Below are 11714 nucleotides of genomic sequence, written 5' to 3'. Positions count from 1 at the left end.
AGAGAGAGGGATAGAAAACGAGAGAAAGGAAGAGGGAGTGAGAGAAAAAGAGGGAGAGGGAGGGATGGAGAGAACAACAGAGAGGGAGGGAGACAGAGAGGAAGGAAGAGAGAGCTGGTCCGGCCCAGGGGAGTGCACCTCCAGCAGACAAAAGATCAATTCTCTCCATCTCTCTCCCAGCTCCTGATAACAAGCAAAAGTTCAGCAAGCCCAGGAGCTGTCTCGCATTTGAAACACACACACACACACACTCACCAGCGGGTACACACACACACACTGCCTTTCTCTCACACACAGACACAGTCACAAAGAGAGTGAAAAAATGGCTACAGAAGAAGGGATTTTTTAGATATGACAAACCTAAAACTGTACATACTTTTTGTTTTTCAGAAGGTGGTAACCCACTGGGCAAAAACTGTGTGTATCAACGTTGTTTCCATGTCATTTCAACCCCGACAAATCTATGTGATGATGTGGAATCAACGTGGATAACTGATTGGATTTGCAAAAAGTCATCAACCTAAAAGGCATTTAGTCATTAAAAAACAACAACTTTTAACCTAAAAGGCATTTAGTCATTTAAAAACAACAACGTTTAACCTAAAAGGCATTTAGTCATTTAAAAACAACAACTTTTAACCTAAATCCAATGGCCTTGTGACATTTCTTGTTGATTTCACGTTGAATTCACGGTTAGCTGACAACTCAACCAAATGTAAATCAAAACTAGACAGTGAATTAACGTCTGTGCCCAGTGGTAAATACGTAAGTGAAGTAAATTATTACAATTGTTTAAGTGGTGTTCGGGTCAATGGGCCATCATACACCAGCACGCACGTCATCAGATATGATAATGACTTGATTCACATGCCCTGTTAAGTCAACATAAAAAGATATGTAGACCTATATTTCACATTTGTCATTGCGCCAACTGTTTCCATGTGCATTTCCTTCCCTGCTAAAGTGAAAAAGCCTGCCTTTGGCTGAGGCTCATAACAAAGACGGTAAGAGAAAACAGAACGAGACAGGAAGCTGTAGCATTCGGTCAGAACCAAAACATAATTTGTGACAGACGACGGTGCCAAGGCAGTGCGGTTTGGATAGTGATTGCGGGTAACATGGTTATTGGCAAAGGCTCCGGCAGTCAAACCTAAAACACACGTTGTGAAACGCGGCTACATTTACTCTCTCCCTCAGACACAAGTGTTATTGATAACATACTCATTTGGGGAGAGTTTATGGAGTGTGTTGTTTCCTTCCTGTTTGCGCTCTGCGCTCGCGTCACAGCACTTGTTTTTGTTAAGTCCTAAAAATTCCCCCTCTCCCGAACCACATGTTTGAGCGTTAGCCTCATGTGTTCCTCGTTTGGCCTAATGTCTTTTCAAACCTCATGAATTATTGAAATAAAACCAGAATGAAATGTCACCGTCGATGGGTTATGTCTTTAATTTACATAGTTTCGACTGTGTTGTCCTGAAACCATATTTTTTCGGAGACTCGTATTCAGAAATATTGAACCTTTTTGCAGCGAATCCAACTCCCAAGAAACCTTGCCTTTCAACCCGAGCGAAATAAAGAACCTATTGAAACATACTGTCAGAATTCCAATATTTTTCAAAGTGCACGTCCAAATTTCGAACAGACCGCAAAGTGGGCTTGAATCAAATGTTTACCTCAAATCACCGAACTTGGTGTTCCTGAATGATTCCTGATAGCCTGTTTGGATCCTCCCGCACCCAGTGAAGTTCCAGGCGTCTCCAGACTGTCTCTCCTGACATGTGGAGAAGCTGATAGTGTCTGACAGATCCACTGCTGGTTCTGTTTAAAAGAACCATGAACACAGAAAGGCCCTGGGGGGGGGGGGGGGTTAGAACCCAGAACCCTGCCACTCCTCATCAGAGAGAGACCCGGACCCAAAGGTCACTCTGACTGACGAAAGCATTCAGGACAGTTAGGTGATGGCTGGCCTGGTCCACACTACACTGTACTAGCTTGGACAGGGTTACTGTTGTATTGGTCTGGCGTTGGCCTCCATTTTTTAATCACCTGAGACTGTTATCATTTCCAGGCCCCCTCGCATGCAGTCATCCTCCACCCGGAGACCCAATGTCATAACAACGTCTCAGTAATGTACCCAATGATTAGGGCTTTCTTTGGGACCCCGTAACCATGGCCTCCAACAGATGGGCTGCACCTACTCGACTATGCAGATTTATGCCGCGCAGAATATTTACAGATATTCTCATTACATGGCCATTATGGTATATGGTCGTCCATATTTAATGGGCAGTAATTGAGGCAAAAGCTGTCATGCATTGAGCTTGATGGAGAGCGTTATTCTTGTCATGTTTTCTCTAGAAGGATACGACCAGAGAGGGACAGCTGAGCGCTCGCTGAACACAATTGACCTCTTACATGATTTTCAATTACAGGCGGGAGGAGAGAACCGGAGAGGGGTCCCTGTAGTGCGTCTGTCTCTGTCTCTTTCGCTCTGACCCAACATCTGCCCGTCCAACGTGGCACGGCAGCTCACGAGGTTGCCTGCCCTGCCTGGGATGGGCAGGTGTGTGCCGGGGAGGGCCCCTCTGTCATTAAGCCACCAGCTGTGCCGTCACGTCTGGCAAGCGAACCGCTCTGTGTCATCTATGACCCTGTCTCAGCCCCCTCGGGGGGGAGCGTTGGGCGGAGACCTTGACAGGGCAACCGGGGGTAAAGCCGCGTACAGAATATCTATGAAGGACGGACGTGGTGCCGTGGCGGTGTGGTGTCGTCCCACCTCACTCCTGGCCAGGCACCACCTCAGCGGCTCAGCTCACTCTCCCCCTCTCCTGCCAGAGACCTGGACGGGCTCTCTCATCAGCCATGTCAGTCAATAAAAGAATAACAGAACACGACTCACCTCCCGCTGTGTCTATTCAAAGGAGAGGTGAATGCAGGCGGAAAGACGGCTCCTGCAAAAAGGACAATATTGAGAGCAAGGATACAGTTACTGCCCCTCATTGAAAGAACTGACATTGAAAACTCACATTATATCATTATATTACATTATCAATTATATAAATGTCAGTTAAAGAAAGTTCAAGTGTGAACTAAAAATGTAAATACATTAAACTATTTCATATAGAGAGGCATACACTGAAATGCACAGCAATGCAAATAATCTATATATTTTCTAGATAGGTCTACAGTACTTCGGTCAGTGCTATCTGGGATCCTTGGGACGTCCCTACCCTAAACCCTAAACCCTAACCTTAGCCCCTACCCTAATCCTAACCATAACCCTTACCTAACCCTAATTTTAAAGCTAACCTTAACCATTTTAAATGTATACTTCAATGGGGTAAGGACGTACCAAGGATCCCGGATATTTTTTTCTCTCTATTGCGGCAAATTAGTCTTGATTAGCGCCACCTAGCTGCCAGTGACTGACAGCGGCACTGCTAATGCTGGTGATGCACAGGCACAGTGCAGCAGTTACCAGAAACAGCTCCCTGGCAAGTAATGTCGAATTCCAGCCTCCTCTGGTGGAGTTAAGGTAACAGTGAACCATATATTGTTGTTCGGTTATTGTTTTTAGCCGCCGTTACTTAACATGTTACAAAGTATCATCACATTGAAGCTAGCTAGCTAGCCAATACCTACTACCGCTATCGTACTTGCTCAGTCAATTAGCTAGCTATCCACGTTAGCTTGAAAACATATTATTTTAACTAACGGGGAGAGGTCATCATCTGTAGTTTGACTGGTCAGCCAGATACATGTAGCCTAGCTAGATAGTCCAAACATGTTATACATACTCAATGAAACTTTTTGATAAGAGTCTTACATTGTATTATACAATGTTAGAAATGATGGCTTAGCCATAAGTAGAATAAAATATTGCACATTGAATTTGCTCTGACCTGCTCCAACCAGAGGAAATGTCATGAACTAAACATTGCATGCATGAACCATATGATTCAGGAAGAAGGCTTGACTTGATTTTTCCCAGCATTGTTCATGTGTAGCCTTCTCTTCCACATCATCCTGTCCTGACCCACTCCAAACCTCTAGCCACTTCATATGATAGGTAATCCTTTTGTGAATCAACACCATATTTCATGTAGTTTGCCTTGCACTGTACAAATGTGCTGCTAACCAGAGAGGTGTTCAGTCAGTCTCTTCTGAACAGACTAGTATGACATGACCCAGGGTGCACTACACTACAACACACTACCACATTACGTGTCCTGGATCCACACACATACCCTCTTTAATTCAACCCCTCTGTTCTCTCCAGACCTGCCATGGTGAACTGACAGTAAGAGAGGAGCTGAAAGAAACCAGCCAGCACTACTCTGCCCTGGGTGAGAGGTTTGATTTGGGCCGGGGGAATTGGTGGCCCAGCAGGTCTGCCTGGTCTGCTTGCCTGCCTGCGTATCCATCGATGGAAGTGTCTCTCACCTCAGGCCAGCTAGCGGTTCCTCCTGCCTCCTCCTTTTCGACCTACCGACCGTCAGTCCGCTGAATGGTAATTCCCCCTGATAACCTTGTGGGAGCTGGGAAGGCGGAGTAGGGAGAGAAGGGGGAGAGGGGAGGAAGAGCGAGAAAGGCTCCCGCTCCGTTGGTCTGAGCTTGGTGAGGTGATCGGTGTGTGGACAGGAGCCAGGCCAATCTAGCCATCAAGTGGGCCGTCAGCCGCCCAGCCAACGGGAGACACACTGCTAATGCACGGCATCGGTCACCAAGCTGCTGAAACAGCCATGGGTTGTAATTATATCTCAGAGCAGTGGCCAGGGCAGGGGGCACAGAGGGCAGGGAGCGAAGAGTGGAGAGGCCTCTGGACAGGGGTATTGGACTGGAAGGAGAGTCAGTGATTTTGCCTCTTTGCTGCCATTTTGGTCAATACAATCGCAAGAGCCTAAAAAATGAAATGCCCCACCAATATTTCAGTCTGTTTTTTAAAACTAAATAAAGGTAAAATAATACAAAACACGAGATCAGTTTTCCAGGTTTAAACAGTGTATTTCTTTTTACACTATTTATGTAGGTTAATATTTCAAATATGAAAAGACGGGCATTTGTCAGTGAGTAAAAATAACAATGCAAAGAACATCTGGAGACGCTGAAACAAACAGCATGTCTGGAGTCCAGCCACTGAATTAGCCTTCTCTCTAATATTACTAGAAACAAATCTGGTGAGTTGGTTGTTGATTCATGAATATGGAATGGCAATCATTACATTTCATGGTCATTACAAAAGTATGTCAGAAGACGAAGTCCTACAAATAAACAAACTTTGGGCATTTTGTTTTGATGATTGTAACTCCTTCCCAGGGCTCTAGGTTCATGCCCACCAGCCGCACACAACATTATTGTTGAAGAGGGAAACACTTAAGAGCCATTGTTTTCTTTGTGTTGGAGTTTTTGATGCCTGGCTGGTGAGGAATGTGTTCTGAAAGTAGCTTTCCCCCCTTCTGCTACACATCTCTAGTCATCAACTTTAACTGTCAATTCACTATAATAGGAAATTAAAAGAGCTTTGTAATGTAAGAGGTTGTTGTTTGAATTATTAATGTCTTACATTGAAAAAGTCTTCATAGAAATGTGATAGAAACTATATATTTGTAAAATAACTGTAAAATGTATACCGTAATATAAAGTAAAGCATTTTAAAACCTCCAAAATAAAATTGAATCACTCGATCAGTCAAATGTGTCATTCTTGCTATAGAAGCGTCCAAAACCGATCTAATGAGTTCCTAGGAAACCTAACTCTTTCCTCCGTGCTGTATTTCAAACGTTAACCCCCAAGAGTCCTTTATTGCATCCAAGGTAGTACATGTACTTGATCTTCATTTGACCACACAACAAAGAGTCAAGTATGTGTTGCTGTGTGTTTGGTCAGTCATTCTCCCCGGGCCTCTCCCAGAGTATTGGCTTCCGTGGAGCTTTTGGCGTCAGCGGTGGGATCAGTTATTCCCAGTCTCACCTACAACACGGTGTGTACATTGTTGTCTGGCGGTTATTGGCAGCTCTGCCTTCATCCTCCGACACCGGCGGCCTCCCTGGTGGCCTTTGTCACAGAAGAAAGAGAATGATCAATATCCCAGTTAAACTCGACTTTCAAAGCTGATCGCATACGGCCTCGTTCAGGGGCCCCCTCCGCTTTAATGAATTTTCTTTCATTCCACGCGAGTTTTTAAAACATCAAATAATAAATTGGCCGGGGCACAGTAAAATATTTAGATCTATTGACTGTGGTTGAAAAATGTAGAGGGCAAAAACTCTGGTGGTTTGATGTTGGTACAGTCTGAGCACTTTAATCCACCCGAGTGATTCCTTTTATCTGCCTGGGCTTCTCCGACAGAGAGAAAAGGGGCCTCAAGAATATTCTCAAACACGCAGCAACTCTTTTTAAACCCCCCTGCTTTACCTTAGCTGCTGCGCATTCTCAAGCCGTCTTCCCGAGAAGAGTGTATTCTTCCGATTGTAAAGGCAGTGGCAATGCAGAAGACAACAACTCCACACAGCAGCAGCGAACGCGAGCGAGGTGATGAAAATTACATCACACGGGCAAGGGGGCTACAGAAGTTTGTTGGCCATAGGTATTGACAAAAATATCATTACACTGCCTCTGACATGAAACGTCCCAGAATGGAAAAGAAGACCAGAAAGGAGAAGACACAAGATGGTGAAGAGTGTTGGTGTGAGGTTATCAAAGAGACTCATATCTTTGAATATTGACTGCTTGTTTTTGAAAGAGGATGACACATGGTACAAGCAGAAGATGAAGAGGACTTTTCTCTTTGTGATTACATTGTTGCTCGGCTCAAGGCATGTTTGTTAATAATAAGCCCTTTGAATGGTTCTGCAGTCCAAGACTTACATGTTTGTTTTTAAGGGCAGCTGCGGTACCTCTTCTTTTCCTTTACCAGAAGCTCTTTTATCTAGTGGGATATGGTTTGAGTTAGTTTGGGCGTCCCCAGTCAAAGTCACATAGAGGTGAAGTGCCCGGGCCTAACCTGTCCCCTCGCGGAGCCACTCTCCCTATCGTACTGGTAAATTGTGCTGCGTGTGTGAATACTGCTGCATGGATACTTGTGGCTTGGCCGTGTGTGTGTTTGGCTGGCGTGACAGCCCGGCCTTGACGTTAAACATCTGTTGGGTGATTCATTCGGCTCAGGATGCGGAGTGACACTGAGACACATCTGCCGTCGCTGGCGCTCCCCTCTACTCCCTCCCTCCTCTCCCAACCTGCCCCTCATTAGTCCGGATTGCTTCGCCACGCAAACCACTTTTCTGATGATGCCGTCATTTTCCCTTCTCTCCCTCCGCGGTTAGTTCACCAAAGTGACATCCTGTCCCCCCCCCCCTACCGCCCCAGATGCATAGCCTTGGGGAGATTTAGAGATGGCAAACACAATGAAACTCAAGAACCTGGCAACCAACGCCTGGTCTCCCCCAGAACTAGGTTTATTTAGTCCTTCCTTCCCCCCAACGCCTGGTCTCTCCCAGAACTAGGTTTATTTAGTCCTTCCTTCCCCCCAACGCCTGGTCTCTCCCAGAACTAGGTTTATTTAGTCCTTCCCCCCAACGCCTGGTCTCTCCCAGAACTAGGTTTATTTAGTCCTTCCTTCCCACCCAACGCCTGGTCTCTCCCAGAACTAGGTTTATTTAGTCCTTCCTTCCCCCCCAACACCTGGTCTCTCCCAGAACTAGGTTTATTTAGTCCTTCCTTCCCCCCCAACGCCTGGTCTCTCCCAGAACTAGGTTTATTTAGTCCTTCCTTCCCCCCCAACGCCTGGTCTCTCCCAGAACTAGGTTTATTTAGTCCTTCCTTCCCCCCCAACGCCTGGTCTCTCCCAGAACTAGGTTTATTTAGTCCTTCCTTCCCCCCAACGCCTGCTAAATTGCAGTAATTCAAAATACTTTTTCTGTGAAAAGATGATTTAAGCCCAATTCATACTACACCATGTTTATGTTTGATCTGAAAGACTGTTTGAAAGATGATGTGTTGCTTTAGTTGACACACAAGACAGATTAAACACATTTCTGTAGTAAAACGTGTCATTCAGTAAATATTTAGATTTAAGTGTGGTATGGAGCTTTGAAATGGTGACTTTATTTGTTATCTGTTGGGAAATTCTTTATGTAATACTGCATCCCAGTAAAAACCTACAGATGGGTACGTAGACTACATCTATTTGGTTTGGAAATCATTTCAACCCCAGTGACAGATGCTCTTGCTCACCACTTTACAAGGCCCTGTAATCACTTGAGTGAATACAGCTTGACTGATTAAGGTTTAGAGCATTTGTCCGACTTGTTCTACACCAACCCAGAGTACAGATGTCGGATCGTAATTTGATCACCTTGCAATGCAGGACATTTTAAAATGTGTTGTGTATTTGAGGTTTAAAAAGGCTTCTGAAGTTTTTAATTTCCACGTTGAAATTTCAGACTTGATTTTCCCTTACGGAAAATGTATCGGCCCCTACAAAAATGTCCATGAATTATAATCCACAAAATCATTCAAATTTCCTGTTGCTACAGGTTTCTTTTCCTGCTGTAGCAAACTGGCTCAAATTAAGATCCTACATCTGTAATGTGTGGTGTAGTACTGTGGCCCACATTGTAACAGTACAGAAGAACATCGGCTTGCTATTTGGTGAGATTTGACAGTTGGATTTGACAATTGGAAAGTGCTGGTGAGGACAACACTCAGTATGTGCTGTTGCTGTATTATACGTATCTAAGCATTTTACTGTGTTGGCTACAGCAACATAATCGTGTGTATTTCTCAGTTGAAAAGTTGTCATTGTTTCCTCTTCTGTCCACTTTTCCTTCATTTGTAAGCTGCCTGTATGTTGTCATTGCATCGGTCATAAATTCGGCAGCATTCGTTTTTCTTCTTGGATCCTTGCAGCCATTTTCTGTCAGGATTAAAGGAGAATAAATAGGCCCATGTCAAACCTCTGGCCTCTCTGTGCAGCACAGTGTGTCCCCTATCCACCCCACACTAAGGGAACCTGTCCTCAAGTGTTGGAATGTTGAACTCAACTCATAGTTTGACCAGTATGGTGTATATCAGCACCACTTCAACCCAGCTGCTACAACATCACTAAACAGTCTGACAACCAATATGAACAAATTGCGATCCAAAAAAACAAGACATTGATGACTAACAAACTAGCATGAAGTCGATGATGACATACTTGTAAGTTAGATAGGAAAACACTGCAGCTGCTTGTTGAAGGGAATGATGTCACCATATATGTTCGGTACAGTCAGACCCGGGGAGGACACTAGATTCTGCAAGCCCTTTGATCCTGTCTCCATGGCTCCCCCAGATGTTCTGCTTGTCGGGGCATTGTGATGTGGAAGCCTGTTTATTTACAGAGGTAATGTCCAGTCATTATATGCACAACTCATCCATCAAACATAGAGGAACGATCAGGGAGATTTCTTTCTTTGCACTTGATGATGAGAGTATACCCACATGTATCCCATGGCTGCGTCCACAATGGCACCCTATTCCATATGTAGTGCACTACCTTTGTCCTGGGTCCATGCACTATACATGGAATAAGGTACCATTGTCAGAAGCATGTGTTTCATTCAGTGGGGCTTGGGACCCAGGGATCACAGTTTACCTACGGGGTGAAGATATATTTCCGCTGTAAATTAGTATAGTAGTCTCCTGCAATTCAAAGTGTTTTACCAGCTATTTATGATAAGCACAGTTGTTGTATCCTAATGTTATTAGGCATTCTGTACTGTAGGTAGTTATTTCCTTCAATTTCAAAATTCCCAAATAATATTTTTTCTCCTGTTGTTCTGCCTTGTCACCAACAGGTGGCAGTATGATACCTGAATCTGGTCAGTATTGCAGCTCAACTCCATGAGTCCTACAGTCTTAGAAGAAGCAGTCTCTTTGATTTGGTGATTGCCAGGTATATACCACAGCAAAGTACAAACTCACCATCAGAATACCTAAATGGGTAAAAATGAAGATCAGAATAAAATGTGAGGATATATTTTCATTCACACATGTACAATCTCTTTATGTGTCCTGTCTTTATTTAGTGTAGTATTTTACATTCAGAACATCAATCCATGTTTGAATGTTTATTTGTAGGTCTTGGAAGAAGGCTGGAACGGGTATTATGTTATGCTAGTTTTATAGCACTATACAAAGCCTCATATTTTAATTTATTCTCAATATAAGGCTTGGGTACTACATATGTAGACAGTATGTCACACTGAGGTGCTGCAATGATGTCCAAAGTTGATTTACTGTACACTTGTATTTTTCTGATATTGGTCAACTGTCTTCAGAAATTAGTATTCTTTTCTGGGACTCCAATTGTCAGTTGTGTGCTGCATTTCAACAACCATTTGAATGTTTGTATTTTTGTTAATGTAATATGAAATCACAGGAGAGAGAGTATTTGAGACCAGGGATTTTTGTTTGCCAAGGTAATTTTCAGGAAAAAAATATTGCTCTCTCAATCAATCGCTTCTTTATCAAGTTGAAATATACTATTTCTAAAGATTCTGAACATTATTTAAAAAACAATTCTCTCTCTTTGGTGCCAGAATGTACAACCGTACACTTGAGCTTTTGGATCTTTTTAAAATGTTTCTCTTCCAATATTGACAATATCACTCCTCCAACTCGCGGGTGTAAAGGGATGGAAAACCCTTGTAATGCAGATGTGACACCGTTTCCCCTCTAACCAGCAGGCTTCTCCAATCCCCATTGAAAGCAATTAAAAGGTAGCTGAATCCTAAGACCCTAATGGGTTAATTTCTGGGGTTGTTGCCACGGCAGCCGATACAATGAATTCTCTTTGTTTGTTTACTTGGCATCAGAAGCTCAAGGTGGACTTTCTATTGACTCTTGTCAAGTCTCAATATAATAAAACTACTAGCTCTAGTAAAAAATAAACCGGTCTAGGGGACTGGCCATTGGGCCACTACTATTCAGAATTTGGTAGGATTTATTGTTGCTCGTAGATTGTATTTCCCTCTTCATTTTAAGTAAAGAAAAGGCAGTTTTCCCTTATTTGACATTCATCGCTTCCATTCAGAGAATTAGTAGATTTATTTTCTGTTGAGAAAATAAAAAATTGAGAAAAAAAATCAATTAGTGCTAAATTTATTCATAGATTTCTGGAGTCTGGGCGATCAATGCGAGTCCACTCAGAGGGGCTCGGTGGGACTCGGTTCTTCCCAGTTAATGTGTTTGAAGGGGAATTACCATTGATGTTGTTTTGCCTTCCTTGCAGGTCAAAGAGCGCGTCGAGCTGTCACGCCCCAGCGCCACCAGGGAGGGGCTCTCCTCGCCCACCTGGCCTAGCTCGCCTAGCTGGCCGTTACCCACAAGGCACCTGGACAGGAGAGGGACCCGCAGGCAGCAGGGCCAGAGGGGGAAGAGTGAAGGAGTGTCAGCTTGACTGTAAGTCATTATCCACACACACCACCCACCCACGGACACTCAGGGATTCACTGTGCTGGGGCTAATTGTGAATCCCATCATCCATTGCAATACGGCACATTGATTTATCTCACTAAACACACAAAGAAAGAAATACACCTGACTCTGAGGTAGCTTACTGGTATTTCAGTGGGGACTAATGTGTTTGTGTACGCTATCATAAATGACATGTATAGTATGTACACAGTACTGAACACTGAATAGGCAACTCGAGTAGCAGTAGGTAACTGATT

General features: G+C 43.9%; 2 long non-coding RNA genes across 2 annotated transcripts; both read left to right on the top strand.

The window, feature by feature from the left end:
- Nucleotides 1-3402: 3402 nt before the first annotated feature.
- On the top strand, nucleotides 3403-5532 carry LOC118936737. The gene is made up of 2 exons (XR_005034217.1): nucleotides 3403-3535; nucleotides 4280-5532. It is a non-coding gene; the product is annotated as an uncharacterized LOC118936737 (long non-coding RNA).
- A 3026-nt stretch (nucleotides 5533-8558) lies between these two features.
- LOC118936738 lies at nucleotides 8559-11436 on the top strand. The gene is made up of 4 exons (XR_005034218.1): nucleotides 8559-8689; nucleotides 9269-9382; nucleotides 9837-9934; nucleotides 11273-11436. It is a non-coding gene; the product is annotated as an uncharacterized LOC118936738 (long non-coding RNA).
- Nucleotides 11437-11714: the final 278 nt, after the last annotated feature.

The sequence above is a fragment of the Oncorhynchus mykiss genome, chromosome 10, assembly GCF_013265735.2.
Source record: "Oncorhynchus mykiss isolate Arlee chromosome 10, USDA_OmykA_1.1, whole genome shotgun sequence".
Classification (NCBI taxonomy): Eukaryota; Metazoa; Chordata; class Actinopteri; order Salmoniformes; family Salmonidae; genus Oncorhynchus; species Oncorhynchus mykiss.
Note: the sequence above shows the minus strand (reverse complement) of the source record. Positions and strands in the feature narration are given on the sequence as shown.